Source organism: Coregonus clupeaformis, unplaced genomic scaffold (assembly GCF_020615455.1).
Source record: "Coregonus clupeaformis isolate EN_2021a unplaced genomic scaffold, ASM2061545v1 scaf0156, whole genome shotgun sequence".
Classification (NCBI taxonomy): Eukaryota; Metazoa; Chordata; class Actinopteri; order Salmoniformes; family Salmonidae; genus Coregonus; species Coregonus clupeaformis.
In genome coordinates, this window is record NW_025533611.1 from 438,663 (window position 1) to 459,671 (window position 21,009).

The following is a 21,009-nucleotide window of genomic DNA, read 5'->3' on the forward strand; positions in this document are numbered from 1 at the left end:
GTGGAAAGCTGTTAGAGACTTACCCAGAAAGACTCACAGCTGTAATCGCTACCAAAGGTGATTCTATAAAGTAATGACTCAGGGGTGTGAATACTTATGTAAATGAGATATTTTTGTATTTAATTTTCAATACATTTGCAAACATTTCTAAAAACATGTTTTCACTTTGTCATTATGGGTATTGTGTGTAGATGGTTGAGAAAAATACATAATTTAATCCATTTCGAATTCAGGCTGTAACACAACAAAATGTGGAATTAGTCAAGGGGTATGGATACTTTCTGAAGGCACTGTATCACTCCTCACCTCTCCACCTAATAGCTGATGTGTGGTGAGCGTTCTGACACAAAAATGGTGGCCGTGCATCACCCAGGTGGGGGCAACGCATTGCTGGTGGATGAGGTGAGTTTCCCCCTACTATGTAAAGCACTTTGAGTAACTCAGTTGGTAGAAAAGCACTATATAAATCCAATCATTATTAATTATGTTATCACAGTAACTTCTCATAAGATCACATGATCACATGTGATCACGTGAAATTCATGTGTTTTTTCCGTAAGGGTAGTACAACTGTCATATCTCAAGTCGCTCTGGATAAGAGCGTCTGCTAAATGACTAAAATGTAAATGTAAGTATCTCATCATAACACAAAATATACTGTTATTTTATGACAATGTTTGTTAACAATGTCTGTGTAAACAAACAATGTACATTAATTAATTACTCTAGCCCCATTCTTCAGCCGTATACCACAACAAGTGGCAGGGTGAATTACGGACTGCAGCTTTAAATGGCCATTGACATGTTCTGCAGCAGGTTGGCATTTATTAGGATGACTCATGTACTGGAGGCAGCTCTGCAGGGTAGTCACAAGCTGGCACAGCCACAAAGTCATCAAATCGGATTTGAAACCTAACCCTAACCTTAACCCTAACTTTTACCACACTTCTAACCTCATGCCTAACCCTAAATTCGGACCAAAAAGCGTATTATTATTTATTTTTTTATCCCCAATATGTAGACAAGTTAGACTGCAGCTGGCCCATCTAGTGAATATAGCTCAGCTCTGCCTCCAGCACAATATTCATCTAATAAAAGTAAACCTGCTGTTCTGGACATAGAGAAAGTACAGAGACCAAAAACCACACAATCTCTTAGTACAGTTAACTATAACAGTAGCGAAGGAACTCTCAACCATTTACAATAATCACATCCTGATACTAGAACACAAGCAACAAATATAGCATTTTGTATTCACTGTCATTGACAGTTCCTCTTTAGTTCCTGAGTGCTGACCTGGTTAAATGCACACCACACCACCACACCACCCAGGTCTGCACGGTCACTCACTCTCACTTCATATGCAGGTGTAGGATCTTAATTTGACCTGTATTGTCACAGCAAAATAATCCTGCAGCAATATGATTTGAAAAACTAGTCAATAATGTTGCTTGATCGGTGGTTAGGCTATTAGTTGGCCAAAAGTAGGCTACAAGAAAAGTGCAATACTGTTAAAGCTGCAATATGTAACTTTTTGAGCGACCCGACAAAATTCATATAGAAATGTGAGTTATAGATCTGTCATTCTCATTGAAAGCAAATATAAGAAGCGGTAGATCAGTTCTATGTTCACTTTTTCTATGTTTTTTTAAAAAATCTTTTACTTTTGGTTTTGTACACCAGCTTCAAACAGCTGAAAACACAAAATTGTTGCTTATGCAAAATATATTTTCACAGCGGTTTAGATGGTACAATGATTCTCTACAGTATACTTGCTTGTTTTGTCACATAAACTGAAATTAGGTGAACTACTAGAATTTTAGCAACCAGAAAATGGCAGAGCGATTTCTGCATACTGCATCTTTAATAAGTTAGTGTGGGTTTTCAGTTAATTTATGTATATTACGAAGCTCATCTGCATTTCCTTTGGAGCAGGAAAATCTGTAGACCTACAGCGCATTTGCTGCAATCCCACTTTAGTGCCATTTACTAATAAGCATGTGCACTGTTTTATCAATTAGGGATAAAACACACAAAAAATCTAAATAATTGAAACTGTCTTAATTTACATTGTCTCATTCCTTTTTTCCATCAAAGGCTTAGTAAATCAGGTAATTAGTGTTGATACACAAACACACTAACTCAGTACTTACAGAGTAGCACACAGAGAAAGGTGTGTTCCATTCTGTCCTGCCAACGATCTCTGAACTACAGCTCTTCTGACAAACCCCTCTACTTCCAATAAGATGACAGACCAATTAGTTCACGTCTCTTTACCGTCACACAGAGAAATACAGAGAAAAGCATTCTAAGAAATGTACAAAGACTGTGAGAAAAAATAGTAGCGGTTAATGGCGTGTTTATTTTCTGACCAACTTCTCTGTATGGCCCCACACTGCATGATTTCACACTGGTTCCTTCCTCTTTATTGGAGGAAAGGAGGATGGAATGAGAATATAATAGATGCTTGTAGGCCCTTTGCTAAGTTGTCAGGTAGCTAGCCTAGCCAGCTAACCTCAGTTGTTCCACTGCCCACAAAGGAAATATAACAACTTCAGCCAACCCCTCACTTAACAAACACACACACATGCACGCACCCGCACATACACACACACATGCTTGCACGCATGTGTCCGTGTCTGTGTGTGTCTATGTGTGTGTGTGTGTGTACGTAAAGGCTTAAAGACTGGGTGTAAGCAACGTGCCCCCCTTAGAGACAACACAACAGCTATGGATAAACTGTTGCACTGGCTTTCACTAAAGGACCTTAACAACGGTGAACTTTCTCTCCGTCCAAAAGATCCTGCAAGGAGCATAGGACCACGGAAAACAGAGAGTAGGAAGGAACAAGCTGTTTAGTCATACCACTTCTCCAAGAGAAAGTCAACAACTGTAAAACAGAGAGCGTGCAGAAGGGGCTGGCACTCTTTTCCAAGGGCCTGTATCTTTCCCTTCTTTCTGTTCTCTTTTCTGTTCCCTCTCTCCCTGGCTATGCCCCGAGGGCTAAAGCATCCGGGTGAGGATAGACAATTGATTTGTTCGCTAGGATATAAACCCTGCATGACGATAGCGGCCAGGACCTATCGCAGGGCTCTAAAATAACATTTGTCATTGGTAACACTGGTGCTCCAAAATTTAAAATTAGGAGCACCACATGAAATTTAGTTATAATATTTGTTATATTGATTGAGATACAGTGTATATTGGGCCTACATTAATTCTAGCTACTTTTGAAGCATATTTTGTGCCCTAGAAACTAATATGTAACACTGTAAAGACATTAGTTTATTATAAAAGCTAAAATGTGTATACGAATGCCTGTCATTGAAATTACAGTAATTTGTGGAATATTAGGTTTCTACATTGTGTAAAGTCACTATTTTCCTATTGAGATGCATTACATTGAAAATTGTACACTGTCTCTTTAAAATGTCAGGTGACTGAACAAAGTGTAAACAAATGGTTAATGACGGGAGAGTAGTTTTAGAACGGCTCATGACATGATATATGAATATAAAATGTGGTTCCGGCGATCCACTATTGGAAGATACAAATGTCAGGCCGGTAATATGGTTCAGATCTTTTGACCTGGTTGGGCTAGAAGCTAAATGTTTTCGCTGCAGTAATGGTGCAACCATGATGCTGACAAATCTGCACTCGCTTGTTTCTCTAGCGCACTCTAGGGAAGCCTTATCATTACAAAAGTTATTATCTGGGAGATTTTTTCCTAGTCACACAGTGCTTCCAAAATAAAACTCCTTGTCGCAGAGCAAAATATTTTGTCGCATTCGGGATGGGGTCTCCCAGGACCCACATGGGGTTGTCGCTTCTACCAGGTTGCAGCAAGTCAGTCTGGATAGATGCGGGAAGCGGCCTCTATGGGGACAGAGCAGCCAGTACCATGACTTAAGACGTCAGGCAACATAGAAGAAGGAAGAAGGAAACGATTGCAGTAGGACAGCTACGTAACTGGTCTTGGCCCTGCTCCATGGAAGAGGGTAGTCAAGTGCAGAGAGATCTCCTCAGCCGCTCGCTCCTGTGAGATGGGGAAGCAAAGCAGGCAGTGGCCCGGCTGGGTGAACCAATCACAGTAAAAAATTGACTAGGAAAAGCTGAAGCTTTGTGGACTTGGGAGTAACAGATAGCTGTGTGGGGCTCTGATGCCTGGTGAGGGCGAAGTAAACCCCCACCACACTTCTTCCCTAAGACCCAGAAAGTAAAGTAAGGAATTACTATACTGACTGATCTCTAGCTGGAGAGTGTTATCCTTAACAGAGTCAAGTCGCCTTTGCCCAAAAAATCTCTCAGAATCTTTAAAAGGGCTGAGGGGTTTTCACTGTGATCGCTGGAAACCTGTTAAACTGTAGAACAGGGGAGCCAATATGGTTAGATTTCCCCTGCCTTGTAGTATAGAGTAGCAGCATCCTCTGATGAGAAAAATGAGGGGTGGCAGGTAGCCTAGCGGTTAGAGCGTTGTGACAGTAACTGAAAGGTTGGTTGTTTGAATCCCTGTGCCGGCAAGGTTGGAAAAATCTGCCATTCTGCCCTTGAGTAAGGCAGTTAACCCCAAAACAACTGCTCCCCGGGCGCCGATGACATGGATGTCGATTAACGCAGCCCTCCACACTGCTCTGATTAAGAGGATTTGGGATAAATGCGGAAGCCACATTTCAGTTTAATGCATTCAGTTCTGCAACTGACTAGGCAGCCCATTGATTGTGATTGCTTCCGCCAACAGTTAGAGGCAAAACGGGCCACTGTGGATGGCGAAAGACATACTGCCGTCCTGTTCCGTGTGTCAGAGAGTCAGGAGGGAGGGCTGACATGCTGACTTCCACCCCTGGCTGAAAACATGAGAAAGTTCCAGGGGGAAAGCCTGAGGGAGGGGGACACTCGGGGGACACTCGGGGGAACAAAAAGTGTGTTTCCTAAATTCTCTTATGTGAGCACAGCACAGAGAATAGGGTATTGTCTAAACATAGCCCTGCCTTCCCACTGCTGTGAAACTCAGAGAGGGGAAGGAGTGGCAAACATTAAAAAGAGAAAGTGTAGGGCAGGGAGCCGTATGCTCTGCACTCCATTCTCTTCAGACGCCAGAGCTGTGCCCTAGGTTGGCCGACCCTTCTTACTCCCTTAGGAGAGGTAGAGGGGCTGGTCCTTGCTGCAGCTGAAGCGTAGGACAGCTTCCCTACAGGTTTGAACTGGTTCAGCCTGAGTATTGGCAGACTTCTGCATCGCCGGGACCTCAGTCCCCAAGGCCAGCTTCTTGCTACCTCCGAGCTGTGAGGCTGGGGCGAGATGCATGAACAAAGAACAAAAAGGCTGCCATGGGTCTGTGGGGCAGGCAGAAGTTGAAGGCTTCACCTTCTTTCTTGCGAATGTCACACTTCTGCTGCATGGCCGAGAATTTTGTTGTTGCTGTTGGCTATTGAAAATAGAACCCAGTAGAAAATGTATTTCATATCGAACTGAAGCTTTTATGCCCTTGTAATAGTGGACAGCATTTAGTGAGTAACTGCGCACGAGCATCTATTTTCCGCTGTGAGAATGTGCTGTCCACAAGTCTGGTGACTGGTGCTCACTTGAGGTAGTTGTGTCAAAGAGGTGGCATCAAACAGAGACACGTTTAACTATATAACTGACATGGACTGAATCACCATAAAGTGGGGCTGGTTCACTTAGTAGCAACTCAATGCAAGGTGAACTATATACAAGAGCTAAGATAGTTATACCCAGACGGTGGTTAGCTATCTGTCATTAGTCGTGAGGACTAGGAGTGTGGCTTAATCTCAGCACTGGCCGGTAATCAGTAAAACCTTTCAAAACCATACAGTGGCCCATAATAACTCTGGGGGTCTCTTTTGTCCATAGCACTATTAGGTATAGCTGGTCAGTTTAGCCAATGAAAACGAGTAAACATTAGGTGTACTAAATGAGAGGAGCAAGATGGCCAGTAGTAGCTGGCTTCTCAGCATTGCTGTGAATTAGCCTTGACAGGCATGAGCTAGCTCATTAGATGCCTTGTGGCTAATGGCTAGCTGAAGTAAGCAGTGTTTATGAATGCTATAGCCATTTACATTTTATTCATTTAGCAGACGCTCTTATCCAGAGTGACTTACAGTTAGTGAGTGCATACATGATTATTATTATGTATTTATTTTCATACTGGCCCCCCGTGGGAATCGAACCCACAACCCTGGCGTTGCAAATGCCATGCTCTACATCCCTGCCGGCCATTCCCTCACCTACCCTGGAAAACGCTGGGCCAATTGTGCGCCGCCCCATGGGTCTCCCGGTCGCGGCCGGCTACGACAGAGCCTGGATTCGAACCAGGATCTCTAGTGACTCAGCTAGCACTGCCTTAGACCACTGCGCCACTCAGGAGGACAGCCGTGAGGCTAGTGTAAGCGTTAGCTAGCTATCAGCCACCTCGTGAGGGTAAGGATAAGCTATAGCTAGCAGAGTGCTAGCCGAAGGGAACAGCGTGGGTGCAGTGTTCAAATTCGTACTCAAAATCTCAGACGACTGTAATGTCATGAGGGTAAACCGGTCAGCCTAGTCATCACAAACAAGTGAATGTAAGTTGTACTAAACGAGAGAAGGGAGCTAGCAATACTACTGTCTGGGCAGATAGGGAACTTCGTTTCCGATGTATCTAGCCATGCTAATGCAACTGTATAGTAACATGTAAGCTGGTAAGCAGCTTAGGTATGCTGAAGCTTCTGAGGAGAGAACAGCTCATAATAAATGGAATTACATGAAACAACTGGAAGCAATGTGTTTGATGTATTTGATACCATTCCACTGATTCCGCTCCAGTCATTACCACGAGCCCGTTCTCCTCCAATGAATGTGCCACCAACCTGCGGTGGCTGTAGCTAGCATGGTGCTAGCTGAAGGGAACCGCATGGGGGCAGTTCAATTTCGGGTAGGCCGTGAGGCTAGCCAGTCAATATAACAATAAACACAAATAAGAGTAGGTTAACTAGACGAGAGAAGGAAGCTAACAATATTACTGTCTTGCAGGTAGTAATGCTGGTGTGGTTAGTATGTCTGGGGCGTTAGCTTTCTCGGCTAGCTCAGTGCTGGCTGAAGAAAACCGTGTGGGGGCAGAGTTAGCCTTTAGATAGTGTGCTCCCGGGATTCTTAAGAGTTGATTGATGCACGCTTCTATATCATTACAGTTTTTCTCAGTCGCTTTGGTGCATTTTTCACATCATCCCTAACATGTGCAAAATAATAAGTGCATTTCTCAGAACAATTTGTACAAACTGCAATATACAATAGATATGTTTCTAAAGCTAGTCAGTCACTAAAAATCCTTAGTACATCTCTCAAAAGTAAATATTCATGCCAATGATCATGTCAGTGTCATCAGAATGATAAGTCATTGAGTCATTGTTCACGAACAAGGTTGTCAAAATGTTTAGGCATGTTGTCAATGGAACTGTGTACTTTGACAGTATTACCTGATGTAAACTTAGGCTACAGTTTGGATGACAGTTACTGTATTGAAAATGCACAAGGCTGCACTTCTATGGCATATATCAATTTCAACAGTACTATTTACATATTACTGTATGTGGGTTATTGATTGAAAGAGACTGGACAACCCAAGGGGCACAAAGGAAAAAAAACTAAATTAGAAAGAAACACAGGAAACCACCCCTAAGGCACAACTTTGCCCACAGCACTGTTCTAGTGCTGTCTCTACACATCCAGACGTTCCTGTCTGTCAGCCCACATATTCTCATCCACATCACACCGGATATTTTCCCTTCCAATGCAACGTGGAAAGAATCTTTTGGAATGCCTTATCCATCCTCTGCAGGCGTCTACTGTGGTGTCCTCACATGCTGCATCCATTGCAGCCAGCAGGGTCATCTGTGTGTGTGGCTGACGATCGTACACCTTCCACCTCCATGCTGAAAAGAACTCCTCAATTGGGTTAAGGAATGGTGAATAAGGTGGGAGGAATTCTATGAGCATCCTCGGGTGGGTCACAAACCATTGCCTTATGATGTTTGATCGATGGAAACTCACATTATCACAAATGACCACATACTTTGGCAAATCCTCTCTAAACAGACCCCTCTCATCATCAGGGATGAGAGCCCTGTAGAGAGTCTCTAAAAAGTTGAGTAGATGCTGGGTGTTGTATGGCCCTAAAAGGGGGATATGGGTTAGGACACCATGCTCCGAAATAGCAGCACACATGGTGATATTTCCTCCCCGTTGGCCTGGCAAATCCACAGTAGCTCTGTGACCGATGATATTCCGACCCCGCCTTCTGCATTTGGTCAGGTTGAAGCCAGCCTCATCCACGTACACAAAGTTGTGAGAGGGTTCACTTGATTCCAACTCCAGTATACGCTATATCCCAGAACACACAGTTGAATTTGTTTTGGTAAGGAAGAGTGACATAAAATGTACATATATTGCATGTTCCTTCCACAGCAATGGAAATGTGTGCAGTTTATGCTTACTGTACTATGTAACACTATAAAATGTTGCTGTAAAATAGTTACATAGATATATGTTTTACCTGTACATACTGGTACCGTAGCTCCTTAACTCTGTCCTCATTCCTTTGGAATGGTACACGGTACAGCTGTTTCATACTCATCTGGTTTCTATGCAGCACCCTGTCGATGGTTGAGATGCTAACCGTATGGATGTTTTCAAAGACATCGTTGTCTTCTATAATGGTCCTTTGTATTTCCCTGAGTCTCATGGCATTGTTTGCTCGGACCATGGTGCAAATAGCCTCCTCCTGTTGAGGTGTGAAAAGGCGTCCTCTGCCACCGGTTTGAGGTAATCTTGCAGTCCTATGTGTGGAAAAATGCAGTGATGCATCGCACACTTTCACATAGACAAACACTATGCGAACACACATTTTACTGTAAAACATACAGGTGGGTGCATGTAAGGTGCAGTATGTATCTGTATAGAGTATATTTCTGTATGCTGTGAAATACAAGTGGACTACTGTAATATGAAGCATTGTAGGAAGTATACAGTATACTGCTTATATACAGTAACAGTGCACTGTACATTGGTGGACATACCTGTTCTCTCTTCGAAACGTTTGTACTATTGAGGACACGGTTGATCTCCCAATATTCGGCTGCACCCTTCGACCCGCCTCAGCCATTGTAAGGCCATGATTGACAACATGGTCTACAATAGTGGCCCTTATGTCATCAGATATGCGCCTATGTCCTCTTCTGCCTCTTCCTCTGTTTTGCCTTCCACCACGCATCCTTGCTCCTCTTCTTCCTCCTCTTGGCTGTTGACCCTGTTCGTTTCCTGGTCCATCCATTATTGGAAAATTGCAACTCTGTGTTGTGGTCTGTCTATATATGCTTGCCAATTGATTCTTCATGAGATGCACCTTTGAGCAATTTAGACAACTGGTTGATTGTTGGTTGAACTAACACTTTACATTCCTTCATGAGTGAGGGTTAATTTCACCTGCACGATTCAGCAATTTACGTTTTTGTACAAAAGGTCTAATAGAAATGTGTAAAACTATGCTTGACAGTTTATGACAAATAGTTCAACAATTTTGCATGTAATGGCTTATGCAAGGAACTAATGCCTAGATGTTTTGAGGGGTAAGACTATTCAACAGAGAACCATCTACTATATTTTGATCAACATGACATGAGCAATTGAAAATGTGGAAAAAAGCTGACACTTGTACATTATCAATTGCAATATGTACAAAAACAATTGCAATATGTACAAATGAATAAGAAATTGCTTTAATGATGTGCACAAGTGACTAGATGATTTGGAATTTGTACAAGTAGTATCAAGAATTGCACTTTTGATCTAAGAAATGCACCAAAGCGACTGAGAAAAACTGTAACACATGAACATTTTAGTCATTTATCAGACACTCTTATCCAGAGCGACTTACAAGAGCAATTAGTGTTACGTGCTAAAATGACATATTGAATAGTTTTAAGATGCTCATACCATTTATCATTTAGTGATTTGATTTTGAATTTTAGGACCCCTTTAGGTATCATATGTCAACAACTTTTTGGGGGGATAAAATATTGATTTTGGCCTTTATTACTAAAGCTCAGTGCCGAGTCCCGTGACAATTGTTGGGGTCGTAGAGCAAAACGGAGAACACCACCATTTTCATGAGAGTCTCCCCTTTCCATAGTGGTCATACGCTACAGATGTTTATGTGAGAAGACCAATGTTCGGTCTCTAGCTCTGCCGCCTTTCACCGCAGATGCGGAAGTGTGACACTGGCGGATGCAATGGATTGAGACGCATCCAATGCAAACAAACCCCAGATTTATCTAGCTTAAATTGACAGATTTTGTTCTGGATATTTTTGTTATGTAACTTAGATTGACGCACCGGTGAGTCAATCGACTCTAGGGGATTGCAGGAAACAGGGACCAGTCAATCTGAGGAGAGCTTGAGAGTAATACTCTTCGTGAGGAAAAGTGAGAGTAATCATTGGCTCCTTTTATGGAGGTGAGTGACTCACCTCACTCGCCACTCCATCCTTCTGTCTCCAATAGACCCTTGATAGGTTCTTCTGAGAGTAGGTTTTCCTATCAATTCCCATTTACAGATACCGAAACAAATAATTGAAAGAGAACCCAAAATATATGGTTATTTTATTACAATTATTGTAAACATCGTAGATGAATGAATTTCCCTAGCCCCATGCCTCAGCCGTATACCACAACAAGTGGCAGGGTGACGGTTTTGTGATAGTTTGAATTACGGACTGAAGCTTTAGTAAATGTGCACCGACTTCCCATTTTCTGCACTCAGAGTACAGAGACCAAAAACACCAAAACAACACTCAATCTCTTGGCACAGTTTACAATAACTGTAGCAAAGGAACTCTCAGCCATTTACAATATTTACAACTTTATACTACGACACATCCAAAAAATATTGCATTTCTCATTCAACGCTACTCTTTAGTTCCTGAGTGGTGACCTAGTTAAATGCACACCACCACACTAACCAGAGGGGTATACTACAAAGTAGGATCAATGAGTTAGCCAGATAACTTTGCTTAACAACCAGAAATAACTATTGATTTTAGTTCATTAAGAAAGCTAAACTTAGATATGTGCTTTTGCCTTTTAAGTCAATTAGACCATTCCCATTTCAAGCGAATCTTTCTGGAAAAATGGTATGTTACTTCAGAATATTTAGTCAAGTAAACTGGCTAACTAGTTGATCTTGCTTTGTAGAATGCCCCTCTGGTCTGCATGGCATCTGTCACGATCGTTCAAGGAAGTGACGGACCAAGGCGCAGCGTGGTAAGCGTACATTTTATTTAATTAACGTACTTAACACACACAAACAAAAACAACAAACCAAACGATACCTGAAGTCCTAGGTTAACACCAAAACAAACCATACGGAACAAGATCCCACAATGACTAGTGCCAAACATGCTGCCTAAGTATGGTCCCCAATCAGAGACAACGAGAAACAGCTGGCTCTGATTGGGAACCACCCTGGCCAACATAGATCTACACGATCTAGATCAACAACATAGAAAATACAACATAGACACTACACACCCTGGCTCAACATTGTGTGTCACGGTAATTGTTCATTAATTTTGCATGTGTGTGTGTGCGTGCGTGTGTGTGTTGTGTTGTGTGGTTGTGTGTGTGTGTGTGTGTGTGTGTGTGTGTGTGTGTGTGTGTGTGTGTGCGTGCGTGTGTGTGTTGTGTTGTGTGGTTGTGTGTGTGTGTGTGTGTGTGTGTGTGTGTGTGTGTACGTCAGAGGCATACACATGCATTACCACAGACCAGAGATGGGACAGGTTTCAAGGCCAAGGTAGGGGAGGGTTCGTTTCCCACAGGGGGCCAGTATGGAAAAAACAAAAACATGTATGCATTCACTAACTGTAAGTTGCTCTGGATAAGAGCGTCTTCTAAATGACTAAAATGTAAATGTACCTGGGTGAATGAACCTAAATATTTAAGCATTTTCCATTTTTTCCCAACAATTTACCTTTAAATATATGAAAGTGTATTTTTGTACAGTGTAGAGTTTGTGACACACGTGTAACATGTGAAGGAGCAAACATAAATAGAGAGAGAAAGGTTAGAGGGGAAAAGCAGTCAGACTTCACCTTTTGTGGGTATAGTCTGGTAAACATTTGGGGTTTCTTATCGCCCCCTTCAGGGACAGGCCTGTAACTACTCCACATTCTAGTGGATCACAACATAGAAACTAATATGGTCATTGGTCACATAGCAACACCATAAGCCCTCAGTCTACTGGGTCTGCCCTCTTATTCCTTCCTCTCTCTATCTCATCATAATAATACAGACATGGAACACTTCTGTATGGGTTCATATCAGTAGAAGTCAAATCTGAATGTGATTTACAGAAGACTGACAGCACTATGGTGCATAGAGATTTTGTTAGAAAGTGTTGCTTTACATAATAAGAAATGTATAGAAACATTCAAGATGTAAATGCATTGTTTCAACTCAGAAATACAGAGAGTAAAATGAATATGTCCTTAAATCAAGTTATATTTCAAAGCAATACAATTATGTGGTGAATAAACACTTTTTATTTGATATGAGAATTAATACAAAATACAACACACCTTCTCCATTTTAAGTTTCATGGTGGAACACTCATCTGGCTCCTTTAACAACAACTGAAACCATTTTACAAGAGACTTACATGTTGAAAATATATATCTGCTGTCAAATTTAAACAGTATAGAAAAAATGAATATAACTAAAAAGTAAGGAGTTTAAACGTAGACTCAGCGATATGACGTAGATGTAGAAAGTAAACTGCACAGTGGTTCAATTTCCACAACATCTAAGAGTGTTGAAGCATGAGGCTCAACTTCTCCTCTGTTTTGGTCTTGTGGCTACCACACTGTGAACAGAGTGAAGTGAACCCGTACATATGCACAGATACTGTGTGGGACTGTGTGAGAGTGAAGTATTACATCTCACTCATCTCAATATCTGTGGTGCTACTCGTGGCAACGTCATTTCTCTGAGTCTACCTTTAATATAAAAATAAGCATTAAAGCTGCATTATGTATATATACATTTTTTTAAACAAACTATAGCTATGTGTTCCATCTTAACTGTTATAGTAGGTCTGCCAACAAAGTATAAACACATCTTTAGTATTTTAAATTAGAATTAAAAATGGAAAAGATTCACATACTGTATATATCCACCAAAACAGGCACTACATTATTGTTTAACAAACTGAAATAAAGACAGGTAAGTGTAATATTTCAAGAAAAATCAACATCAATCAACAATAACAAAGGAAAACATACAAGCCAGCAAAAGCTGAAAACGTCAACTTACAAAATCAGTTGAAAATTCTATTCAATGATATTAAACTGAGTAAACACTATCATATATAAATGGTAAAAACTTTACAATCATAAAAATGGTTATTCAGCTTACAGTTCATACTGTAATTGTAACGATCCCGGCTGTCTGAGTCGGGTCCTGTCTGGTGACTAGTGTTCCTGTTCGTAATCTCCAGTTTCCCGAGGGTTCGGGAACGCTCCGGGGAGCGCTCTTGTTTTCCGCACCTGCATCCCATCAGCAATCTGCACACCTGGTCCTGATCATCACCCTTCTTAGGCTCTGGCCCAACATCCAGTTCCTGCCGGATCGTTAGCCATGAACAGTATGTTTGTCTGCGTATCAGTCTCTGAGCCATTAGTGTTAGTTTTGTTGTTTTGCACCTTTTTGACTAGCTGTGTACTGACCTCCGTTTTTGTTCTGTCTGCAGTCTCTCACCCGGAACCTTCACCCAACCTCTGCCTGATGGTCGGCGGCTGCCGAGCCAGTACCGGACCAACCACTGCACCCGCAACAACCCATCCACGCCACCCGCTCTGTTCCCTGGATTATTCAGCCTCACTCGGAATCTATTAATAAACACTCACCTTTGCCTCAACGTACCTTGTCCTGGTCTGCTTCTGGGTTCTGGCTTAGTTAACCGTGACAGAACGATCCGGCCAGTAATGAACCCAGCGGACCTGGACTCCGTTCGCCATGCTATTACCCAGCAGGAGAAGATGTTGGGCCATCATAGCACGGTACTACAGGAGATCGCGTTGTCAGTTCGGAACCTTTCTACCGGTCTGACGGAGGTCCAGAACCAACGTAAGTGTCCGGTGGAGGATCCACTACCGGTTTCACCCATCTCGCCTGCCGCTTCTGAAGCTGTGTCCATCCGTGAGCCCAAGGTTCCGACGCCGGATAAATATGAGGGGGAGCTGGGAAGATGCCGTTCCTTCCTTATGCAGTGTGGATTAGTGTTCGATCTACAGCCCTACTCTTATGCCACAGACAAGGCTAGGATAGCCTTTGTGATTGAGTTGCTGCGTGGTCGGCGCTGGAGTGGGCTTCAGCCGTTTGGGAACGACAGGATCCCTGCATGGCTTCATACCAGGGGTTCACGGCCGAGATGAGGAAGCTCTTCGACCATTCCGTCCGAGGGAGGGACGCAGCTAGGCGCCTGTTTTCGCTTCGCCAAGGAACTCGCAGCGTGGCCGACTTCGTGATCGAGTTCAAGACGTTGGCTGTGGAGAGTGGGTGGAACGAGGAGTCTCTGCAAGCGGCCTTTTACCAGGGTCTGTCGGAGCAGCTCAAGGATGAGTTGATCTCCTATCCGGAGCCTAGTGACCTGGACAGCTTGGTAGCCTTGTCTATTCGGGTGGATAATCGAGTCCGAGAGCGAAGGGAGGGAGAAGCAATGGGGTCCGTCCAATCGATCAGCTTCTCAGTTCCCAGTCGGGTCGGGTGGTGGACCAGAACACGTCGATCATTCTCCACCACAATGGATTAGTGGAGAGGTCCTCTCTCCCGATTCTGAACCCATGCAAGTGGGGGCGGCACGGGTTAACCAAGGAGGAGCGTCAACATAGACGTAAGACCAACTGCTGCCTCTACTGTGGTAGCTCGGGACATTACATCTCCACTTGTTCCCGGCGGTCGTCAAACTGCCCGGCTCGCTAAAGTTGGGAGGACTTTTAGCGAGCCAGTTTCAACCTCTCAGTACCTCTGTCAGACCCCGTTTCCCGGCTACCCTTGTGAACAGGAATCAGAGCTTAGCGCTTAACGCTTTTATCGATTCAGGTGCCGATGGAAGCTTTCTTGATGCCGAGTTGGTGGAACAGCTGGGGCTTTCCAAGGAGCAATTGCCGGAAGCCATTGAAGCGACCACTCTGAACGGCAGTAGTCTGGCACGTATCACGATGAGGACTGAACCGGTTAAGATGCGGTTGTCGGGGAATCATTCTGAGATGATTTCATTCTTCATTCTGCCGTCTTCCCATGTTCCTCTGGTCCTTGGATACCCCTGGCTGAAGGAACACAATCCCACGTTCGATTGGGTGACGGGCAAGGTAACGAGTTGGAGCCTTGATTGTCATGCTAACTGTCTCAAGACTGCCTGCCCCCATTCGGTTCCCAGTCAGGTGATTGAGGCTAAACCCCCAGATTTGTCCCTGGTTCCCGAGACATATCACGATTTGGGGGAAGTTTTCAGTAAGCAGAAGGCTCTGTCACTCCCTCCCCACCGACCATATGATTGTGCCATCAACCTGGTTCCTGGAGCTGTCTACCCCAAGGGAAGGTTATACAGTATCTCCCGACCTGAACGTGAGGCGTTGGAGACCTACATCAAGGAGTCCCTAGCTGCTGGTCTCGTTCGTCCCTCGTCATCACCCCTGGGGGCAGGATTCTTCTTTGTGGGTAAGAAGGATGGCTCTCTTCGACCGTGTATTGATTATCGGGGGTTGAATGACATCACGGTCAAGAACAAGTATCCCCTGCCCTTGATGAGTTCTGCCTTCGACTCCTTACAGGGTGCTACGGTGTTCACCAAGCTAGACCTACGCAATGCGTATCACCTGGTCCGGATCAGAGAGGGGGACGAGTGGTTGACGGGTTTCAATACACCGATGGGTCACTTCGAGTATCAGGTGATGCCGTTTGGACTGACCAATGCTCCAGCGGTATTCCAGAGTATGGTGAACGACGTCCTGAGAGATATGATCGGTCTCTTTGTGTTTGTTTACCTGGATGACATTCTGATCTTCTCGAAGGAACCTTCCGACCACGTCCAGCATGTCCGGCAGGTTCTGCAGCGATTGTTGGAGAATCGCCTGTTCGTGAAGGCCGAGAAGTGCGAGTTTCACGCCCACACTACATCCTTTCTCGGGTACATCATCTCCAGGGGAGAGATTAGGATGGACCAGGAGAAGGTTAGAGCGGTTCTGGAATGGGCCCAGCCCGGTACGAGATTGCAGCTCCAGAGATTTTTGGGGTTTGCGAATTTCTACCGCAGATTCATCCGGGATTACAGCCGTGTGGCCGCTCCGTTAACTGCCTTGACTTCCAGTATCAGGACCTTCAAGTGGAATCCGGAGGCGGATCGAGCGTTTCTGGATTTGAAGAGGCGATTCACCAACGCACCGATTCTCTCTCAACCGGACACGGCCCGTCAGTTCGTCGTTGAAGTGGGCAGCGTCTGATGTGGGAGTTGGCGCCATCCTGTCGCAGCGATGCTCCACGGACAGTAAACTCCATCCCTGCGCCTACTACTCTCGTCGCCTTTCGCCTGCGGAGAGGAATTACGATGTGGGTAACCGGGAGCTTCTCGCGGTGAAACTTGCCTTGGAGGAGTGGCGCCACTGGTTGGAGGGGGCGGAGCAACCGTTTATTGTCTGGACTGACCACAAGAATCTTGCTTACGTGCAATCGGCTAAACGTCTCAACTCCCGTCAGGCCAGGTGGGCGTTGTTTTTCGGACGATTCAAGTTTGCCCTGACGTTCCGACCTGGATCTAAGAACGGCAAGGCGGACGCCTTGTCCCGGATGTTCTCCAAGACGGAGGAGAGTGGGTCCAAGACCGAGACAATCCTCCCCCCGGAACTGCGTCGTGGGAGCAGTTATGTGGAAGATTGAGGAGGAGGTGCTGGCGGCCCTTCGGACTCAGCCCGGTCCCGGTAACGGTCCACCCGGTCGGTTGTTTGTGCCTGAGTCGGTTCGTCCTGCTGTCCTCAAATGGTCCCACGCCAGCAAGATGGCTTGTCACCCTGGCGTGGCTCGGACAATGGCGTTTCTTCGCAGACGTTTTTGGTGGCCTGCCATGGCCGAGGATACTCGGGGGTTTTGTTGCTGCCTGTCCAGTGTGTGCGCAGAATAAGAGTACCAATCGGCCCAGCTCTGGACTACTTCACCCCCTTCCTATTCCCCGGCGACCATGGTCGCATCTGGCCCTGGACTTCGTCACTGGGTTGCCCGCTTCTGAGGGGAACACGGTCGTTCTGACTATCGTGGACAGATTCAGCAAGTTCGCCCATTTTGTGCCTATTGCCAAGCTTCCCTCTGCCTCGGAGACGTCCGAGATCCTGGTTAGGGAGGTTTTCAGGGTCCACGGTTTGCCCAGTGATATCGTTTCCGACCGTGGCCCTCAGTTTACCTCTGCTGTCTGGAAGTCCTTCTGTTTGGCCATTGGAGCTACAGTCAGTCTCACATCTGGTTTTCACCCCCAATCCAATGGTCAGGCGGAGAGAGCCAACCAGAAGATGGAATCCACGCTACGCTGTCTGGTCTCTTCCAACCCCCACCTCCTGGGTCTCTCAGTTGCCTTGGGTTGAGTATGCCCACAATACTCTTCCTACATCTGCCACTGGGATGTCTCCCTTCCAGTGCCTGTATGGCTACCAACCTCCCCTGTTTCCTTCTCAGGAGAAGGAGCTCTCAGTGCCTTCTGTTCAGGCCCATATTCGTCGTTGCCACCGGACCTGGCATCGGGCCAGAAAGGCACTCCTTAGAGTTTCGGACCGGTATCAGCTCCAGGCGAATCGTCGCCGGATCCCCGCTCCCACCTATACCATCGGAGATAGGGTTTGGTTGGCCACACGGGATCTTCCCGTTACGGACTGAGTCTAGGAAGTTGTTACCGAAGTTCATTGGTCCGTTTGTGGTGGAGAAGGTGATCAATCCAGTGGCAGTTCGACTCAAACTACCGAGGACGCTCAGAGTCCATCCCACCTTTCATGTCTCCTGCCTCAAGCCTGTCTTCCTCAGTCCTCTGTTGCCTCCTCCGCCTCCTCCTCCTCCTCCTCGGATGATCGGAGGTGGTCCTGCCTACACGGTGCGTCGCATCATGGATTCCAGACGGCGGGGCCGGGGTTTCCAGTATCTCGTGGACTGGGAGGGGTATGGTCCTGAAGAGAGGAGTTGGATTCCGCGGCGACAGGTCCTAGATGCGGACCTCATCAGTGACTTCTACCGCCTCCATCCTGGCGCTCCGGGGAGTCCGCCCGGTGGCGTTCGTCGGAGGGGGGGTACTGTAACGATCCCGGCTGTCTGAGTCGGGTCCTGTCTGGTGACTAGTGTTCCTGTTCGTAATCTCCAGTTTCCCGAGGGGTTCGGGAACGCTCCGGGGAGCGCTCTTGTTTTCCGCACCTGCATCCCATCAGCAATCTGCACACCTGGTCCTGATCATCACCCTTCTTAGGCTCTGGCCCAACATCCAGTTCCTGCCGGATCGTTAGCCATGAACAGTATGTTTGTCTGCGTATCAGTCTCTGAGCCATTAGTGTTAGTTTTGTTGTTTTGCACCTTTTTGACTAGCTGTGTACTGACCTCCGTTTTTGTTCTGTCTGCAGTCTCTCACCCGGAACCTTCACCCAACCTCTGCCTGATGGTCGGCGGCTGCCGAGCCAGTACCGGACCAACCACTGCACCCGCAACAACCCATCCACGCCACCCGCTCTGTTCCCTGGATTATTCAGCCTCACTCGGAATCTATTAATAAACACTCACCTTTGCCTCAACGTACCTTGTCCTGGTCTGCTTCTGGGTTCTGGCTTAGTTAACCGTGACAGTAATGTTCACACTGATGATTTGTTCTGTTCGATGACATCATCACATCGTATCTGGTCTTGAGGAGATTTGACTGTTGAACACAAACCTACAGGAATATAACGGATGGAAAGTAGCATTAGAGTTAAACTGATCCATCTGCTCTTTCAACTGTACACATCTATAACATGTACTCCATCAGAGAGCATTACATAAAGAAGGTGATTATCAAGCTGGATAAACTGATTGTAAATACACTGAAAGAAAGTTCTCACCTCGAGCCCTGCAGCATTTCACCGTCATCACTATGGACACCAGTAGAAAGGGAGACACCACCAGTAGACCACACAGCAGCCTGGGCAGAGAGATGGAGACAACGGAACCTGGAGGGACTAGCAAAACACGTGTTTTACCATCAAGACACTTGAACATTTACATTTACATTTACATTTTAGTCATTTAGCAGACGCTCTTATCCAGAGCGACTTACAGGAGCAATTAGGGTTAAGTGCCTTGCTCAAGGGCACATTTACGTCATTTAGCAGACGCTCTTATCCAGAGCGACTTACAAATTGGTGCATTCACCCTATAGCCAGTGGGAAAACCACTTTACACTTTTTGAACACACACTGCTCTTCTGACCTCTAGCTGTTGAACCCCATCGAAGTAGTAGAAGACTTTGAACTGCACTGTATGAGCGGTCGCAAGTAGATGAGCTTGATTTGAGCTCAAAGAGAGAGCTGTATGTAGCAAAGTCTACACATTTGTTCATATTCTTTGCTAGTTAGTGAGTTATTAGCCCAGTTACAGCTAATTTCGAGTCAACAATGGGGGAGGGGTTGCTTCCTACAACAGCACAACATGTGTACATTTCTAGCCATCTTTGAAAAGGGAGTCAGATAAAGAGCTTTTTTTTAGGTCTTAAAGGGGCAGTGTTGTATTTTGAGACAGTCTTGAATAAGCTTAGTAGCCAATAAGCAGAGCGTACCATAACTTGTTGGTTAATAATGGTATGGGAATAATAATGCATTTTTTTGGTAAAGTGGTTTCTTGAATTAAACAACACAACATTTTCAGTCACCTCCTTGTCTGAAGGACAAGTGGATAAACAGGTTAATGTCAAGCCCTGCATGTTTTTTTCCTCAACATTTACTGGGATGTAGGCTCACATTGAACACCACATATTGGCTGCTACTGTAGGCTGAATTATAGGTTTTTGGTATTTTATTAGGATCCCCATTAGCTGTTGCAAAAGCAGCAGCATCTCTTCCTGGGGTCCACACAAAACATGAAACATTACACAATACAGACCATTAATATACACGAACAGCTCAAGGACAGAACTACATCAAAAGAATGTTAAAGGCACACGTAGCCTACATATCAATACATACACACAAACTATCTAGAACAGATATGTCCATATTAACATGTTATGGGATGCATTTTTCTCCATTATTAGCCACAGTAGCCTACTTGGCCACTGTTAATACTGTAACTTAAAGTGGGTACAGTCTCAGTGTTCACAGTAACGCGCGCCAGGAAGTTGCACAGAATTTCCACAATGTTCAAGTTTGCGCTCAGCAAATATGAAATTTGCTCAGTGCCCCAAAACATTTTAGGGAACATTGCACACAGACCATGTCTACATACACTGAGTGTACAAAACATTAGGAATACCTGCTCTTTCCATGACATAGACTGACCAGGTGAAAGCTATGATCCCTTATTGATGTCACTTGTTAAATCCACTTCAATCCGTGTAGATTAAGGGGAGGAGACAGGTTAAAGAATGATTTTTAAACCTTGAGACAATTGAGACATGTATTGTGTATGTTTGCCATTCAGAGGGTGAAAGGACAAGAACAAATATTTAAGCGCCTTTGAACGGGGTCTGGTAGTAGGTTGCAGGCACAGCGGTTTGAGTGTGTCAAGAACTGCAACACTGCTGGTTGTTATTTATGCAGACTTGAAATTGGCTCAGTGCTGAAAGAAATTGAAGGAACATTGCACACAGACCATGTCTACATACACTGAGTGTACAAAACATTAGGAACACCTGCTCTTTCCAGGATTAGACTGACCAGGTGAATGCTATTATCCCTTATTTATGTCACTTGTTAAA